Genomic DNA, 20,829 nt, shown 5'->3' on the forward strand with positions numbered 1-20,829 from the left:
TTTTATTATCTTCCTATTATGCATGGCATGTCTATCTCTATCTGTATACACTGCACTGAATGTGACTTCATTGTCCATTCTACATTAATTGTAGCTGTTTGTCGACATATTAAAAGAGAACCTGTTAACTGGTTGTCAATATTACAGTGCTGTCATCATGTCTTGATGCAGTGCCATACTGCACCAAAGAAGCCAATAGAACCACCTGATTTAAATAGCTCAAAAACATAATTTCTCAAGCTCTCTATTGCACTATTCATAATTAAATTAATAGCTGGATTGAGTGTCCACATGGAAAATGAAAACTCACTCCTCACAGGGTCAAGTGAAGAGCTATGGGGGAAAAAAACATTGTACTCAAGAGAAGACATCGGTTACGACATAGAGGTGATCGAGGGCTGACCGTGCCAGTGACCAGGAAATTGAAGTGTCTGAGATCACAATATTACGCTAAACCACTTCTGTGGGCAGAGCGACTGGATCTGAAATTTGCCTTCAGAAAGTCACCTTGAATGAAGAATGATCCTCATGGCAATTTTAGGAATAGAAAAAGGACAAAAGATATCATTTGTCATATTAGCAGTAAATTCATGAAGTGTTTATTTCAATCATTTCACAAACACACACACACACACTCATACACACAACCTAAGTTGGGTTAAAAAAAAAAAATGGACAAACCCAGCGGTTGGGTTAAATATTTGCTGGGTAGTTTTATTTAACCCAACTATTGTTTAAAAATTACTATATGTCTGGGTTGGAAATTAAAAATCAGACACATAATTACTAAAGGCAACAATAATAATCAAAAGGTGAACATTTATTAATAAGCAATTTATTAATGTTAATTATTATTCATTAAGCTTATTAATAAACATTCATTTATTAAACATATTAATACATGTTAATTTCCAACATATTTTGGGGTAATTTTAAGCAAGCAATACAGTAAATTTTAAACAATAGTTGAGTTAAATAAAACTACCCAGCAGGTTGGGCAAACATTTAACACAACCGCTGGGTTAAAACAACCCAGTCACTGGTTTGTCCATTTTTAACCCAACTTGGGTTGTTTTTAAACCAGTATTTTTTTAATGTTGGTCTATCTATCATTATAAGGACATTCAAGGGCGTACTGGTTTTTAAACTGTACAAACCGTATATATTCTATTCCAATACACTAACCCAACCCCTAAACCTACCCATCACAGATAACTGTATGCATTTTTACATTTTTAATAAAACATTGTTTAGTATTTTTAAGCCATTTTTAATACGAGGACTCAGAAAATGCCATAAACTACGTTTACATTGTAATACCAGTGTAATACCCATGACATTACACAAATTTGTGTCCTTATAAATCCTATAAACATGCACGCACACACACACACACACACACACACACACACACACACACACACACTAATATAGCGGATAAAAAAAAAATAAAAAAGAGTGTAGATATTCAACAAGCATTTGGAGATACAAGATCAGAATAAAACTGGGAATTAATAAAATGCAATCTTAAATATTGTCAAGCAAATATAACATCTCTCATATACTGTATGTATATATCTATACATCTCATCTTACAATACCCTACAAGGTAAAATACTGTTCAATGCAGGTAAAAATTGTCATGGATAGTCTGGCATCTCTGAAAATACAATAAAATATTGTATGAATTGCTGCCATACACATTAAAAAATAAAATAAAATGACATTTAATTTCACAAGCAGGCAATATACATTTTGTTCTGCAGTTAACAGCATTGAAATGAAAAAAATAAATAAATAAATAAAAAACAATTTATTTATTTAATGCATTATTTTCTTTTATTGAAGACTGGTGGTTATGTACAAAGCAATCATAAAGAAAGGTTCGGACAGATTAGTGGCTCAGCTCATTAAACCATGCAGGAGAAGCATGTTATTTCTGGTAAATAAGGGATAGGTGTGTGTGTTTGGTGGTCTGGTCCAGTGAACTGATGCCCTTTCATTATTGCACTGCTAGCTGCAGCTCCCACAGTAGTGCAACAGGGAAAGAGTGTCAGGCAACAGACAGCAAGCACTGAAGGGAACAAGGGGTTCAAAAACATGCTCACATGAATCTCATTCTTCTATATCATATACACAAACTTTTATTTATTTAAAGGGTTTTGTTTGCTAAATAGCCAAATACATGCAAGCTATTTCAGGAGGTCTAAACAATAAAACACTCATTCAAACAGCCTTTGAAAATGCACCTGCCAGTCTCTGACCCACACAAGAAAATGCTTTCCCATCCCTTTCTTAATGACCATTTTTCAGACATCTACACAGCTTCCACATAATACTGCATACACAGACTCACTCAAGGTTAACCTATTGATTATGGGATCACGATGACATGAACTAAATTATAACAATTTGAAACCACATAGAGAGCTAGACTTTCATACAAACCAGTCGCATAATGAAATGTTGCATTTAACTTGCTTTGCATTGATTTAATGTTGAACTGCATGGTTGGTTGTCCGAGCATTTAACGTATTATAATAAAGGATATTTGGTTGATATGTTCAGCTGTCAATAGTAGGGGTATAACGGTACACAAACATGATGGTTACCTCGGTTTTAAAGTCACGGTTTGGTAGGGGTTCGGTACAGCAGGGGGGAGAAAACTAAACATAAAATTGCTTTTTTTTTTTTCCTTCTTTTTTTTTTATTAAACTGTGTTTTTCAAACAAATGTGTCTCTCTGTGTTTAATAAATTTAATTATAAATACAATTTTATTAAGGATTTAAAAAATCTATCTTAGCTAATGCTGCAAACTATATGGAGAGCCCTTGCTTACACATTACTATAATATTATAGTAAAAATTATTAAATTCAGTTGCTATTTATTTTTAGATAAAGCTGGGTTAGATCATTTTAGATAAAGGCCTAATAATCAACACTAAAAACAAACAAACATGTAAATTGCACACAAGGCAGATTTTGCATAAACTTCTAAATCTAATTATAAAGTTAATTTTCTACTCCAATTCTTTTTTGAAATATAATAATTTACACAGTGGCTGTCATAACTTGTTTTCATGACAAATGTATTTAAACACATTAAATAATCAAGACATTACTAACAGGTTAAGTAAATATAGGCTAATACAGTGCATATACAAAATGCTCCTCTCTAGAGTTCATTTCTCTAGTGAACTAACATGCTATCGACACTAATATTATTCAGTAGCTCATTTATTAATATCTTTCTGCAGTTGAAACACTGGTTGAGAGATTACATGTAAACATACCGAGGTAAAGACTAGAAGGGATACAGCTATGGCCACTGGGCATGCGCACATCAATATTGCATCATTTAATATTTATTTATTTAATTTTAATAACTGTACTTGCAGTATTGTAAGAGTAGGTTTAGGGTTGGGGTAGGTGTAGATGTTAATAAAACACAATGTAATAAGTAGCACATTTAATTTACTGTTATTTATCCTGAGATTTTGCCTCACTTCCGGCCGTAGCTGTATCCCGATCATCGTCTCTTCTTCTTCTTCTGCGCTTTTTACTGGTAGTAAAAACAGCGTTGCATTACCACACGCGCCCCCTTCTGGATTGGAGTGTGGATCGGCAGTGACTGATTGTATTCGTCGTGTGACTGCATGCACTGAACCGTGACGTCCGTACCGTGATATACATGTACCGTTACACCCCAAGTCAATAGTCCGTTTTTCACTTAGACATGTATTTCAGAAATCACATAATCTGCAAAACAGTTGGGTTGACATTAACCATTTTATTAACGTTAATAGATAGATATGGCCAATAGAGAAGCCAATGAAATGAGTATCTTTTGAAATATGAGTGTTATGTTGAATTGTTTATTTCTATTGGCCTGTGAGGTTGGGAAGGTAACAGCATGATCAGCACATACATGTTGAGGTAAAATGTGTATTATCAAAAACACAGAAAATACAGTAGAATACAAATAAAAATATTTCTTTTCAAAAAAAGCTGCTTTACAATGCACAACTAAAGAGTAGTCTGAATACTGTTGTTTAAAATTAGTCACCTTTCGACTGTGCAAAGGACAGCATGTTCTCTGACATAATGACATAATTCATATTAGACAAGGTTTAAATGTAATCATTGTTAACAGTGCATGATTCACTCAAGTGTTTGCTCTGCTAAAAGCAAGCTATCTACAACCACAACAAAATTTTTGTGGGCCATTTTGTTTTAATATTAAACAGGTGTTATTTATTGTATTTCAAATGAAATTGTTTAGAGCAGCAAAACCCCATTCTTTTTCCACAAAAAAAGATTGACTGAGAGATTGAGATCTTGTTGAGCCTTAGCATAAAATCATTGCACATTTTAATAAAAATGACAAAGGACAATGAAATTCTTGAATGTTCCTGAAATTGCAGATTACCCTTAAAGTCAAGACCCTATAAGCAATATTGCACTACTCCATAAACAGTGAAAAAAGCAGAGGCAATATTGATAGGGTCTCGCCTGCAAGATGCATTTATCATGATAATCGCACAGCACTTTAGGGAAAAGATAACACGGCTGTGCAAAACACAATATCTAGGGGTTTGAATCCCTAAATGGGGAGACTGAAAACAGTTCCTGCTCTACAACACATGATACGCAAACCTCTTTGTGACATCTGACCCTTCACATGCAGCGAGGAACAGCCTACAAACAAACTTGCCTTTATGATGCCAAATGAAATGCTGTTCATTTCAATATTCATTTTATTTAAGCAGAATTAAATTTAGTTTATTTCCTGCTAAAGAAAACATTTATTATAAGATGTTAAAAGATGCTTTCATCCTTATTAATGAAATTTAATCTTTGTGTAAAATAATTGAGACTATTTATAATCATATAGACAAAAATACATTCTCATTCTCATGCATGTACCATGTGACTTTTTTCTTTTTTTTTCTCAAACATAATTTTCAGCACATCTGGCAATTTAAATGAGCTATACTTAAAAACAAACATCTTCTCAAGACAACTAATGACCAAAACAAAAAAGCATGCCATCAATAAATTCATCAATTCTTCCAAAGACACGCTTGTGTACTGGTTCAGATTTTCAGATATGAGAAACACTGACTGGAAAGCATATTGTAGGCCCTTTGGTTATCTGCGTCCAAAAGCAGTCTTGGTGCTCTGCAATTCCACGCATACCAGCTTCTGCCTTGGAGTTAACGACATGCTCCAACAGGATGTTTTTTTTTCTCCTTTGGGAATTTCACATTGAACTCACATGCATGATCTTACTTGCCCCCCTCGGTAATAAAACACGTTAAACAATTTACCAATCAGGTTTCATACAGTGAAGTTACAGTGAAAATGTTGAATCAAGACAACAGGGCGAGAAAACGACGTCCTAAAAGATACGAACGATTAGTGTATCAGCTGACCACACTGACCAGTAGTGGTCTTTTAATAGAACGTTACGCGCTGTGAGGTAACAGTCTGTGCTATGCAAACACGCTCTATTTTGGAACTACGAATTCGTATGGCGATTCTAAATCTATATTGGTTCTGCATAAGAATATAGAACGCGCTAATAAATCTGCAAGTGAAAAAAAACTTACCACCTGAAGGTGCCCTCATATGAAGCTTGAAGCTTCAAAGCCCACTAGCTCAGAGCTGAACTGGGATCATGAGAACAGAGGAGCTGTAGGCCTCAGTATGCTATATAGTACCCTATGAGTACGCTGCGCATGCGCGTTTCTGTGTGTAGCACAACATTCCTCATACACCCAGTTCAGACCGGTGAGCCTCAAGTCTACCTTATATTGTGGAGCCGCTGTATATGCGGGTCAATGACAAATGTTCGAGATGCTAAAAAGGAGAAATCTTTTAAATGTCTAGCTTAAAACACGTGGAACAAGTTCGAAGTTCTCATGCATTTTTTAAAAAAAACGTTTATACATTTTTTTTTTTTTTACAAAACAAACAAACAAACAAACAAAAAACAATAGGCTAGATTACACTTCGTTTTTTTATAAAACAAAAAAATTAACCATCAGTTTTGAAAATACTTCTAGGTATCCACGTGAATGTACAAAACTTAATCGTTATATTCAAAAATATATAAATAAATTAATAATAATAAAATTCATGACATTTATTATTATTATTTTTAAATATCATGAATATCAAAATGTTTATTAAGACGTAGGGATATGCCTACTTCGTTTGAACAAATGCATGCAATTTTATATATATATAAAAAAGATTTTAAAAATTAACCTTGACAGTCAAGTCATGAGGGTTTACTTTAAATGGTTCCTCTCTGCGTTTCTTGTCACATGACAACAAAATGGTTCCTGCGTGTTGATTAAGAAACACTTTATAAATAGCTTATTCATAAAAAAATAGCCTAATAATAAAATATTGTGCCATGATGCAATGATGCCAATATTGCTTTTTAAAATTATTTCAGTCTTGAAGTTTTTTTTCCTCTCTATTTTATTTTATTATTATTATTATTAATGTTTTCTTTGCTATCTTAGAAGTTACGCCACCTATAGTTCCCCCCAAAAAAACATAAGAATAATATCAAAAATAATGTTCATCATGGAAGAGACTTAAGGTATTTTATATGCATTTAATATATTTTATTTAAAGATATGCATCACGCCATTGACTCGTACATGCACGATACAAAGTCTGTGTGTGTTGCGCCTGTGTATTCACACACACACACACCGAACTGCTTACCAATCATTATAGGCAACCAATAGGCTAGATGACACTTCGTTTGGCCAGATGTCCGTTCTTTTGATGAGACAACCAAAAAGTTAAACTTGCATAACCTTGCAGATACTGACCAAGAGTAAAATGTCACTATGGGCGACCTCCCCTCCTCACATTCCCTCCCTTTCCTCCCCTCTTGGAAAGGGACCTGCCCCCTACATTCCTTACAAATAGTCCCATCCCCCACCGATCTGGCTCAAACAAGAGAATCATCCCTTCCTTCTGCCTTCTGGAAGAGCTCCTTCATTATAAATAAAAATCTAAATATATATGGTCACACACCTACCAGCTCTGTTTAGTTGCTACATTACAGGGAAGTGGAAGCATTGGTGGTTACAAATACTCGCTTAATTCCCACAACATTGATTAATATACAGTATATTTAAGTTTAAGTGTAAAAACACACCAATTGCTTTAGCACCTAATTACAACAAATAGCTTAAATATCTAATATGAGTGAGATGGGGGGGAAAGATTAAACAATAAACACGCACTTTAATTGCATGAAAATGAAAAGTATTTAATTAAATCCTAAAGAATAAAAATGCATTATACAATTATTTACATTACATAATTTAAATAGACCTCAGACAAAAAATAATAATACTCATAAAAGTATTGTTCTGAAAAGAAAATAAAGAAAATTCAACACGTTGCTGTAGACTACAAAACATCCGTAGGATGCATATTTAAAAAACAAAACTGAAAAAGGACGTCATTATAAGAGGACATTATTATTGATAATATTGGCTGTGTTGTGAACGTTTCGCGCGCTAGTGGCATTTACGAATCGACAAAAACACACAAAAGGGCGTTTAGATGATTATTTACGTCCGCTCCTTCTATCCACTGCTTCTCTACACCTCACTGCCAGCAGGCCTCACACAGAAGTTCCCGAAATATGCAAAAGGTTGAGAAACTCACTTCAAAGCATTGTTGGAGTGTTACTTAATCGAACACGTGGTTTTCAATGCAAACGAAGACGACCTCAGTCGTACAAAATGTTCTTTCGAAGGAGGCGTGGTCTGTAGGCATTTTCAAATAAGTGGAAAAACCTGGTGTCACGGATATACCATAGGTCAAATACTGCAGTTCACACGTCTGGTGCATGCTCTACAACAATGCTGTTTGTGGATGAAACGTCGTGCACACATCTGGGCCTATACGTCTAGGTGGTCTAGACTCCCCTTTCCGCCAGTTGAAATACTACCCGAACGCCCTTAACCATATACCGCTTGTCCCAGCTCTGTTAGTGGGTGAGTAGGCGAAAGCCGAATGCAATGACAATACTATTGCACTGCTTGAGTAGATGGTTCAGTAGTGCAACATCGTCAAAGCAACAGACCTTAGCACAGCCGAAACGCATGGGCCACCTTTGAACAGGCCTTGAATACAACAGTGCCGAAATCATTCGTCACAGTTGCAGTTAGTCAAGTGAATTTATAAAAAATGAGTTATATACATATATATGAAGTAAATAGGAACGCTTGAAGTTCGTAAACAAGTCTTCGCTAACCACGCTTTAACAGGCACGTATTTCGCTTCTTTTTATTTTACTCGAGCACTTGCAGCATTTGTTGCCCAAACGCCATTTTCAAGTCATAATACGTCTTATAGAATCAATTCATTACACCTGTTATATCAATCATGAAATATAGACGAATACACACACGTATTAGCGAACTGAGGGTGGGAGAACTTGAAAGCTTATAGGGGAGGGGTGGTGGTTACTTTTCTTTCTTTTCCTCTTTTTTTTTTTGTCAGCCAATGCCCTTTTAATATTGCACTGCTCATCTGACTGCACAGTAGTACAACAGAAAAAGGGCCCTGGTCAACAACAGCAAAGAAACTGAACACAGGGTGTGTTATAAATAATGGTTTATGCTTAAAACTGCATTTTTCAAAATGACACATGCCCCACACAGAGCGAGTACACGAAATGACTGGGATATTTTAACAATTAAAGCAATTCATGTTTCCCATACGATTATGTCTAAGAAAAATAAAGAGCACTGGAGGGCAAAAAAATAATTATAATACATTAAAAATCTTCCAAATGAGGTATGCTGGCTGTTATTAGAGCTTAGGCTGAGGAAAACAACACACATGTAATTAAAGAAAACCAAGCAGAACGTGGCACAATCTTCAGATTAGCATTTACATTTAACAGCAATGGTTTCACATATTTTTCATACAATTTCAACAGCAAATAACGATGAACCCACTGCTTTGGAGTAGTAAGATACGAAGGAAGAGGATGAAAATAGGGCAAAGAGCACATTCCGCCATACAAGTACGAGGAACCTTCCTTTAATACGTATTATTCTTGTCCCCTTTGCCAAAGTGGCAATTTGAAACCCCCCTGGTTAGGGGACAAGGTGAGGGGGCGGGAGCTCTTTAAGGTTGTTATTTTCAATGCATACATTAGCAGTGTTTTTGGACACTTGGAGGGGAAAATTTTGAATGTTTCCTAAAATAAACATTTATATTTGGCTGAGATGTGAAGATTAATTCGAACTATACCAATTATACTTTAATCACGAGCTAAAAACACACACATTTATACACAACCTCATGCAAGCCTCCAGTACAATTTTACGCATTACTTACAGACATTACAGGATTTGCAGAAATTGGTACACACAATATTTTTTCGCCACAAGGATGGTACTGTAAACAGCCTCGTTTTCAATGCATTCAGGAATATAATATCCATAAGCACAGCATTTGAGCATTGCACAAAAAAAAAAAAAAAAAAAAAAAAATTGTAGCCTACATTTTCAATTTCTGTTTTTATAGACTTCAAACCTTAAGCTGCGATATTTCAAAAAGTGGCACATCGTGTTTCTACTTCTCTATTTTTTCTAGGATATTTTATTCCCAAAATCTATTATTTTACAGTTTTTGATCTGTGTGGAAAAACACGTGGAAAATGCAGACTAGGTTTCCCAGACCCTTTTGCAAGTTAATCATTGGCTTTCTGAGAATATGGTGAAGTTGGATGCTTTACATGGATTCCTCGGACTAAATACCCAAACCAGTTGGCTGCAACAGATCAACACTGATGACAATAGAAGAGAAAGAAAGGAGATTGTTTCCTCTGACTGACTGGACTGACTGACAAGGCTGACAGGCAAGACTTCTCAAATGCGATGCCCTCTTGATATCCTCACCAGCGCGCTCTTCACATTTCTAACTACAGCCATGTTCGGGGGCTTCTATGGCACCCCATTCGTCGTTCTCCCCACCCAAGCCGACTCAACGTTGTCGTTTTTGCCCCTGAGCTCCCGCCATTTCCACCAAATCACCCGGATGCTACTCACAAACAGAAAGAGGACCCCCTAAATTTCATGAATGGTACCTGGCCAAGGGAGGGACAATCCTTGAAAGCAGAAGACACCGACAAAAAGAGAAAAAGTTGGACCGAAGGGTTGGAAGGCGAGAAGCGCGAATTTCTTCAAATATCTTCGCATTCATCCTGCTTAACATAGTGCCATCTCGTCATGCTCGCGCATTCTTTCCCCTCATGGTCTAAAAAATCAAAACCGTAATTTATCCATGGCAAGCCAATGGCCCTCTTTGCTCAAGACTCCATCTTTGACTAGTTGACATTCAGCTCTTGCTGAAGCAAATTCCTCATTTGCATGCGTCTTCGCGATTGGCCCGTTTCTGCGCTAGTCTTTGCCGCTTGAAGAACCATTGGTTGAAGTCAAAGGCATTTAACTGTCTTGTGAAACCCCCGATAGGCTCCTTTGAGCCAAACGTCACCGTATAGTTTTAGTTTAACAATGAACACTCAAATTCTGCTCTCCATTCACAAATTTCTTCTTATGCTAGATTGAAAGACTACATGAATTGTGGTTTTAAAGTAGCAGATTGCATGAAAACGGTTATTAAATACCATGCCACATCAACAAAAACAATAATGTAACATTTTAGAAACGTTTATTATGAACTAAAATACTTAACTAGTCAAAATTCCTAAACGAATTCTAATGGAACGTTTAGAACCAATCCTATAAGAATAAAATAAGATCCTACTGCATAAACTGAAATGCTAAAATATATATACATTTTAGTTTATTCAACAGGACTTTATTTAATTCATATAGAATTTTTAAATGATTCTTATTATGATAGAAATTCCTTTAGGATTTTTATGACTTAAATGCAAGGAAGTCACATATTCATGTGCACTATTAGCATCCATAATGATGATTTCACATTTCAGTATTGAAGAGTTCTTATGTATGTTTCCCATTTGTTTTTCCAGTCAAATAAAATACTTAATTATTAATCTAATTTCAGTTCGATTAAATATAATACAGACAGTCACAATAAGTCTAAAAAAGAAAAATCAGATTCAAGTTTTCTTTGGTGAGCCTAAAGCTTTGCTGATTTCTGTAGCCTCTCATGAGACCAGAGAGAAGCAACTGTGGAATGCACTGAGAAAGCTATAGGTCTCCGGGATAGATATGGTGACCCGAGGAGAGAGAGAGAGAGGGGGGCCCCTCAGTGGAGGCCCTTTGGTTGACGCCTAGAGGAGGGCAGCGGCCTGTAAAATCCGGCATTCCTGACCAATGGAGCTTAAATAATGGCATTGTCCGGCGGAAAAGAACCGCCTCTCTCTGTCTTACTCTCCCCCGTTTACTGCGGGGACCTGATTGTGTAGCTAATCGGCAGAGAGCGTTTGATCCAAAGCAGAGCGTGAATTCAGTATGCAGCGGACGTATCAAGAGGGACACCCTCCTCTCCCTCTCCCCTTCTATAAAACACACACACACACACACACTCATACGAAAGGGCCTATATCATAGCTAAACCTTCTTAGTGCGCTGCTGTGCAAATCGCAGACAGAAGTTTAATGCACCTTTATTAAAAGATGAATGTTCATACATCCTAGGTTTAAAATAAAACTAAAAAGAACGTTCATAGAATGTTAGGAATTGCTTCTAATGGGACTAAAGGAACGTTGTATTTGCTGGTTGAATCATGGTATGATGAAAACCAACCGAAACACTTTGACCGTAAAAAAAACAAGCACGAATTTGCATACGCTTCACAATTGTCAACGAACCATTAACCCTCTTCTACGTGCTCGCACGCAGCGGTTAATATATAGCCTGTGTTCTTGTTTTGTTCGAGATGCACGTGCTGCCCTTTGTGTCCATGTGATCTCGAGACGGAATACAGAATGCCACGCGCTCAAACTTTAAAAACACAGAACACACACACAACGCGCACACACACTAGTGTAAGAGTTTACACTAGTAACCTGTTTCTACGGATTTAAGTTTATAAGCATCCTATTTATGCACCTTTAAACGAACAAGAACAAAATAGGGTGTGTAAAGAAAAACTAGACAAATAGGCAATTTTTAAAGTGTTGTTTTTATGAACTGAAGTTGGTAAGTAGTCGTTTTATTAAATCAAATCAAATTGCATATTATGATATGCGATTTAAACCACGTGCAAGGTGTTAAACCTTTTTTTAAATTGTAGTTCGTTCTGTGTAGCCTATATTTATAGATGAATAAAACATTCTTGTGCACCCAACCCAGTTAGAGGAAGAGAGAAAAATATAGCCTAATCTCCGCCTCTTTAGTGACCATGTGACGCTTCCCAAACCCTGTTGGACACGCCTACGTCCCAGCAAAAGGAGTAAACTCTCATGTGTGTTTGATAAAGGCTAATTTGCGCATACTTTTCTGTTCATTCACACACCGCTCATTATTGATGTTTTATTATCCAAACGTCTGTACAAATACATCATTCCAAGATATTTTTATAAGGACAGATTTTGGCAATTGATTTTAAATATAGCCTACACACAAATACTGCACTAAAACTGATTTCACGTACAGTTCTTTTCATTCAAACATTTGTGGAATTTCACCACGATAATAACTTCGAAATTCTCACAGTATTTTACTCTTAACAGCAGCAGTGTTAGTTTTTCTACAAACTTGAAATTTGTCATTTTAAACAAACATATTAAAAGCTAAAGCTAAATATTTGACATCAAATAAAATGTTTGTAATAAAATAATGAAAAGTTTTGATTCATCTGATGTATGTCTTTGTGGAACAACAACAGTTTAGCTGTTAATACAGAAAACAACAGATGTTTTATGACAAATCTTGTAAATCATAACAAAACTGTTTAGAGGGATAATGTGTGGAATTTATTAGTGATTACATGAAATATAAATATACGTCACCTGAATAAATCTCACAATTGGAATCAATTAATTAAGAAGTAAATATAGAAGAAAACAGAAGCTTTAAAGCATTTGTCATAGTTATAATGTATACAATTTTCAGAAATGTGTGTCAACAAATTATTATGCCTTTGTTATTATTTTATCTATTATTTATCGTAAGTAATGATAATAATAATTATAGAAAAAAAAGAAAGGTTACACTTCATTTGGTAACACTTTATTTTAGTGTCATTGTTACATGTTACATGTAGTTAATATAGTAATAAATTATGCATAATTACATGCAGCTAACCCTAAACCAAACCAAATCCTAACCCTATAGTAAGTACATGTAGTTATTTAATATTACTCAGTACTTAAATGAATAATTACACTGTAACATGGACACCTTAAAATAGTGTAACCCCTAATCCTAACCCTATAGTAAGTACATGTAGTTGCTCAATATTACTCAGTACTTAAATGAATAATTATGCTGTAACATGGACACCACCTTTTATTTTAAGGTGACGTAGTTACATTGTAATTACTCAAATAAGTACAGAGTAATATTAATTAACTACATGTACTTATTATAGAGTTAGGGTTAGGGTTTAGTTTAGGGTAAGTTACTTGTAATTATGCATAATTTACTGTTGTTATTATTATAGTAAGTGCATGTAACTTGTAACTATGTCACCTTAAAATAGTGTTACCAAAAGAAAAATTAGGTTTCAATTTATCCTTTGTTGCTGAATCACATTTTAATGTGCAAAACATCTAATGACACCATTTTAGTTATTAGAATTTAAAACAGGTTTGCATTAAAACAGCAAATATTAAACAATGAGATTAATACAGTACAGTTAATACAGAGATTAATACAATAACAGTTTATTTTCATTGAAAGCCAGCCAATGTAAGCTGAGCTGAGTTGCTTAATTCTTCTTTGCTAATAATATCAATCTTAAACATTAAGATCTGTAAAATCAAGGGACATGTTTAGTAGTTTCTGTTTTGCTGAAAGCTAGCTATGACTCAAACATCTATTTCATTTAGGTGGCTGTTGTCAGCACTGAACTTTTTTTCTCTCTCTCTCTTTCCTCTTTGATTCATACATTTCCTTCCGTTTGTTAATGTAGCATGTGGCTGCTCTCTCTTCCATCTCGTCTCTCTCTTTCTCCCCCTGGTTTCTCTCCTGCAAGGGGGCTATTGACTGGGGGCCAATTCCTATTGATGGGTATTGATGACCATGAGGGGAAGGAACTGTGAGGTTGTGAGAAGCCGGTGTGTTCCTCTCTTCACCTCGCCTGTTTTTTTTGTTTTTTCCCCCCTCTGCCTTTATTTCCACCCCCTCTCTCTCTGACTCTTCAGGCAGTCTCCATGCAGTTCCTTGCCATACCCCCACCCCCAGTCCCAGCCCCCGTCCTGTCCCGTCCCAGCCCCCCAACTCCTGCTACAATCTCTCCTAATTGCATGCATGACATTCCAGCTGGGTGGGTGGCATAGAGCCTTCTGTACACTGTAAAGTGTTATAGCAGGAACTGGAGTGTTTTTAGAGTTGAGTGACATTCAAACACAGACACATTAATGCAGGAGCATGTCATGCACTTTCATTATATCACTGTAAACTCTCATGCATGCATAACTTTCTTTAAATATTCAGTATATTTAAATATGATCAATATTGTTACAATATTTATTTTCTTCAATGTCTTCATAAATGTCTATATATTTATTATTTGTCTTATTTTTATTGATTACTTAGCACCTTGTTTTAATAATGTTTTTTATTATTGTTGTTGTTACTGTTAAATTGTATATTTTGTTCTTGTCATTACTTGTTTTGTGTATAATGCTTTGGCAATATAAACGCAATCAAAGCACTTTAAATTGAAATTGAATATTCTAAGTATTTATAGCTCTAGATAAATAAAGTCAAATCTTGTTAAATGCTTGTTTTTGTAGGTCTTTCTACTGTGGGTATTTGAAATTTAAAAGGATGAATCGATTTTGTTATTAACATTTATGCAATGCATGATTTCTCAAGCAGCATTGAAAAGTAGTCCATGTTATTGTTAATGAAAATGTTTTTATTAATCAAGGATTGTATTGTCACAAAGAAAATCCGTTATCAGTTTTATTGGGGAGCCCTTTACAATAAGGTCCCATTAGTTGACGTTACTTAATGCATTAACTAATATTGTTACAGTATTTATTAATCTTTGTTGGTTAATAATTTGTAACACTTTATTTTAGTGTCATTGTTACACGTTACATGTAGTTACTGTAGTAATAAATTATGCATAAATACATACAATTAACCAAACCCTCATCCTAACTCTAACCCTATAGTAAGTACATGTAGTTACTTAATATTACTGAGTTCTTAAATGTATAATTACACTGTAACAAAACACACCTTAAAATAGTGTAACCCCTAATCCTAACCCTATAGTAAGTACATGTAGTTACTTAATAATACTCAGTACTTAAATGTATAATTACACTGTAACAAAACACACCTTAAAATAAAGTTTAACCCCTAATCCTAAACCTATAGTAAGTACAGGTAGTTACTTAATATTACTCAGTACTTAAATGTATAATTACACTGTAACAAAAGACACCTTAAAATAAAGTGTAACCCCTAATCCTAGTTACTTAATAATATTCAGTACTTAAATGTATAATTACACTGTAGCAAAGACACCTTAAAATAGTGTAACCCCTAACCCTAACCCTATAGTAAGTACATGTAGTTACTTAATAATACTCAGTACTTAAATGTATAATTACACTAACAAAAGACACCTTAAAATAAAGTGTAACCCCTAATCCTAGTTACTTAATAATATTCAGTACTTAAATGTATAATTACACTGTAGCAAAGACACCTTAAAATAGTGTAACCCCTAACCCTAACCCTATAGTAAGTATATGTAGTTACTTAATAATATTCAGTACTTAAATGTATAATTACACTGTAGCAAAGACACCTTAAAATAGTGTAACCCCTAACCCTATCCCTATAGTAAGTACATGTAGTTACTTAATAATACTCAGTACTTAAGTGTATAATTACACTGTAACAAAAGACACCTTAAAATAAAGTGTAACCCCTAATCCTAGTTACTTAATAATACTCAGTACTTAAATGTATAATTACACTGTAACAAAAGACACCTTAAAATAAAGTGTAACCCCTAATCCTAACCCTATAGTAAGTACATGTAGTTACTTAATAATATTCAGTACTTAAATGTATAATTACACTGTAGCAAAGACACCTTAAAATAGTGTAACCCCTAACCCTATCCCTATAGTAAGTACATGTAGTTACTTAATAATACTCAGTACTTAAATGTATAATTACACTGTAACAAAGACACCTTAAAATAAAGTGTAACCCCTAACCCTAACCCTATAGTAAGTACATGTAGTTACTTAATAATATTCAGTACTTAAATGTATAATTACACTGTAACAAAAGACACCTTAAAATAAAGTGTAACCCCTAATCCTAGTTACTTAATAATATTCAGTACTTAAATGTATAATTACACTGTAGCAAAGACACCTTAAAATAGTGTAACCCCTAACCCTAACCCTATAGTAAGTATATGTAGTTACTTAATAATATTCAGTACTTAAATGTATAATTACACTGTAGCAAAGACACCTTAAAATAGTGTAACCCCTAACCCTATCCCTATAGTAAGTACATGTAGTTACTTAATAATACTCAGTACTTAAATGTATAATTACACTGTAACAAAAGACACCTTAAAATAAAGTGTAACCCCTAATCCTAGTTACTTAATAATACTCAGTACTTAAATGTATAATTACACTGTAACAAAAGACACCTTAAAATAAAGTGTAACCCCTAATCCTAACCCTATAGTAAGTACATATAGTTACTTAATAATACTCAGTACTTAAATGTATAATTACACTGTAACAAAAGACACCTTAAAATAGTGTAACCCCTAACCCTAACCCTATAGTAAGTACATGTAGTTACTTAATAATATTCAGTACTTAAATGTATAATTACACTGTAGCAAAGACACCTTAAAATAGTGTAACCCCTAACCCTAACCCTATAGTAAGTACATGTAGTTACTTAATAATACTCAGTACTTAAATGTATAATTACACTGTAACAAAGACACCTTAAAATAAAGTGTAACCCCTAACCCTAACCCTATAGTAAGTACATGTAGTTACTTAATAATATTCAGTACTTAAATGTATAATTACACTGTAGCAAAGACACCTTAAAATAGTGTAACCCCTAACTCTAACCCTATAGTAAGTACATGTAGTTACTTAATAATACTCAGTACTTAAATGTATAATTACACTGTAACAAAAGACACCTTAAAATAAAGTGTAACCCCTAATCCTAGTTACTTAATAATACTCAGTACTTAAATGTATAATTACACTGTAACAAAAGACACCTTAAAATAGTGTAACCCCTAACCCTATAGTAAGTACATGTAGTTACTTAATAATACTCAGTACTTAAATGTATAATTACACTGTAACAAAACACACCTTAAAATAAAGTTTAACCCCTAATCCTAAACCTATAGTAAGTACAGGTAGTTACTTAATATTACTCAGTACTTAAATGTATAATTACAGTGTAACAAAGACACCTTAAAATCAAGTGTAACCAATACAACTATTCATTATTAGTTCATAGTTCAGGTCCATTAAATAATAATCTTAACAGATACAACTTGATGTATTAGTATGTATTCCGATGTATGTTGAAATTAACATTAAACTAAGATAAACAAATGCTTTAGAAGTATTTTTCATTGTTCATGTTAAATAACTAACAAACGGAACCTTATTGTAAAGTGTTATTTTTATTGTTGTCATATATATATACATATTTATATTTCAGCCAGAACATGTCCATTTTAAAAACATTTACATGAAAAATATATATTTTCAGATTTATTATGACAACTTTTCCCATCTGCCTTGGGTTTGTTGCTGTCAAAAAACGAACACGCGCTCTGTGAATCAAAACGTCATGACTGTTCAATCAGCTCAGCGTTTGCTCTCGATACACACAGATGTGTGCTCTCACAGGACACTCAATCTCTCTTTTCACCAAGGTGCAGGAAATGCTTCCTTCAATGGAAATGTAAATAATAAGAAATCCAGCATTATTGCCAGATGTGCAGGCTCGGGCATCATCAACCTTCCTCTTTCCTCTAGTCAATAACCCCTCTTATGGTTTCCTCATCCCCCCCCCCCCTCCTTCTCTGTCTTGCTCGCTCTCCCCTTCTCAAAAAGGAAACTGGTGGACCCCCAGGTGACCTCTGACCCTCAGAGGTCAGCATCCACAGAATTCCCAGATGTCAGAGTTCAGAGCCACTGCTCAGGGTCTCAGGTTTCGTGCATATCCGTGTGGCGCCAGGCCACTGCTCTGCTCCGTACATACCACCCAGATCCCTCTACATACCTGCTATTCAGCCTCCAGGCTCGGTATCAGTGCTGCCTATCAGAGCGAGAATCTGCAGAATGAACAAAAGACGGCCATTTGGTGACGTCACAGAAGAGCTGATTGATCACTGTTGGATCAATAAATGTATAGATTTTTTTGGTGTTTGCTGGTTTGTTCGTTTTGTTCCTTTTGTTGCATTTTTAGTAATGATTCATTCTTCATTTGCATTCAGTGGATGGCATTTTAAAAGCTTTGAATATTTTATAGCTGTCTTATTTTCGGGTACAAAAATAAACTATAAAGCCAAAAGCAATATGTTTACTTTGATTATAAAGCATTCCCATTTGCTTTTAAATATTATAACTCATTATAGGTTCTTATTGAGGAAAAATAGCTTGTTTATTTTAATTTAATATCATAATTTCAACAATTAAAATGTTTACTCCTTCATATGTTCAAACACAGTCTCTACTGTCTAAAAATGTTTCTATAATTATTTTGACATGATCTATGACAGGCAATGTCCTTCCTTGCACTCTGCTTTTAACACCAAACACCTCATTCATCCATTTATACACTTCTTTTGCCATGTTTATAAGTCATTGAAATGTGAAATAAACATCACATTTTAAATTACTTTATACAAAAAAAAAAAAAACATGTAATGTCGAAAGACAAGTATTTGTTTGGTTTGTTTGTTAAAAAAACATTTATTAAACTTGTTCAGTTTAATATTAATTTCCCTTAGAAGTTAAGGTTCACTAATTTTATGAAGATCCTTACATTTGTTGCATTTGTTAACTTCCATTATGTGTTTTATGAACATCCACGTCAGAAGTTATTTCCTTTCTTTCTCTTTTAACAACTAAATTTATGAATGACCCCTATTGAGACATAAAACTGACGCTTCATTCATCTAAAACTATTGGGGCTCATCTTTAAAAGCGATTAAAGGTCACAGAGATGTCTGACATTCCTCAGCGTGCGCGCGCGTGTGTGTGTGTGTGTGTGCTCGCGCGCGAGCGAGCGCTGTGTGTGTGTGTTGGGAAGAGGCGTGTCTATGTAAAGTGCTCATTTGTTGTCACATCTTTGAAAACACAAGCGCGCTTTAGTTGTTCGACATCACATCGAAAAGCAATCGATTTTTTTCGTTGATTTGTGACTATTTATTAGTTCTTCTACGCGTTTTGGTTGCCGAAATGCCGTTTGGCAGAGAAATGTATGCTCTTTACGCGTTTAAACGGAAGTTTAAAAAATAAGTGTAACTGAAAAGGGAAAATCGCTTTAAATCGTTGGACAAATAATAGCAATATCGATACGATGTTTAAGCCCTTAATTAGACAAATATCTTCAGTCGTTTGTTTACTTGTCAGTCTATCCGTGACATTGCTAAATCCATTTTTAATTTACTTGTTACATCATTACAAAAACGAAAAATAATGTTTGTGCAAACGACAACAGCTCTATTTGATCGAATTACTAAATTTAGGTGTTTTGAAAATGATGAATAATCGAATGAAATACAAAATAACTACCACAGAAGAGTGTTTTTCTATTTTATTTGTTGATGGCAAATCTTTTATTTGTTAATATGTTTAAATGTTAGTATATTAGGCTATTTCAGATTTATTTGTTTTGATTGAAACGTTATTTTTATGTCCAAACATTTCAAAGCCTATTTAAATAATTACAGATTTCTTTTTAAAAGATAAACTGTTTTTAGGACTCCAAAATGAGCACAAAGTATGAGTTGCAAAGACACATTTGTTAAGGATTTAGTCATTTCTTTAATGATTCAGTCTCAAGCTATTCCTTTCTTAATTTGCTTTGATCAACAATTATATATTTGTACAAGATTACTTTACTGTAGCTTTAAACAATTTTAAAAGTTTGCTCCATGAAAAATGTAGTTTAACACATCAAGTAACTGTTATTCACCTTATAGAAAAGTATGATGATATTTTTCTTTACATATTAGTTTAATGACAATTAAAAACAAAAGTTACAATCAAAGGAAACAAAAATGCATATACAACCTGAGACCACAGGAGAACTTTTTTTAATTCCTCAAATAATATTTTCATTCTTTAGTTCTTTAGAAAACCATCTTCTGGTGGTTTAATAAAGCTAAAAACATTACACTGATATGAATGTGACATAAAGATGTTTTTAAAGCTCCAAAGAGCCATATAAACTTCTCAAAAACTCAGGAAAACATCTTAAAAAGAACAGTTATCTTTGCTGAACTTCAGGTGAAATTAAAGAGTTTATTTTCCATACACAACTTTTAATCTTCTAAAGCATCCTTAGAATATGTTTAATGTTCCCAGAGAATACAATACATTAAACTTTTAAGAAAAAACACAAATATAC

The sequence above is a fragment of the Ctenopharyngodon idella genome, chromosome 5, assembly GCF_019924925.1.
Source record: "Ctenopharyngodon idella isolate HZGC_01 chromosome 5, HZGC01, whole genome shotgun sequence".
NCBI classification, from domain to species: Eukaryota; Metazoa; Chordata; class Actinopteri; order Cypriniformes; family Xenocyprididae; genus Ctenopharyngodon; species Ctenopharyngodon idella.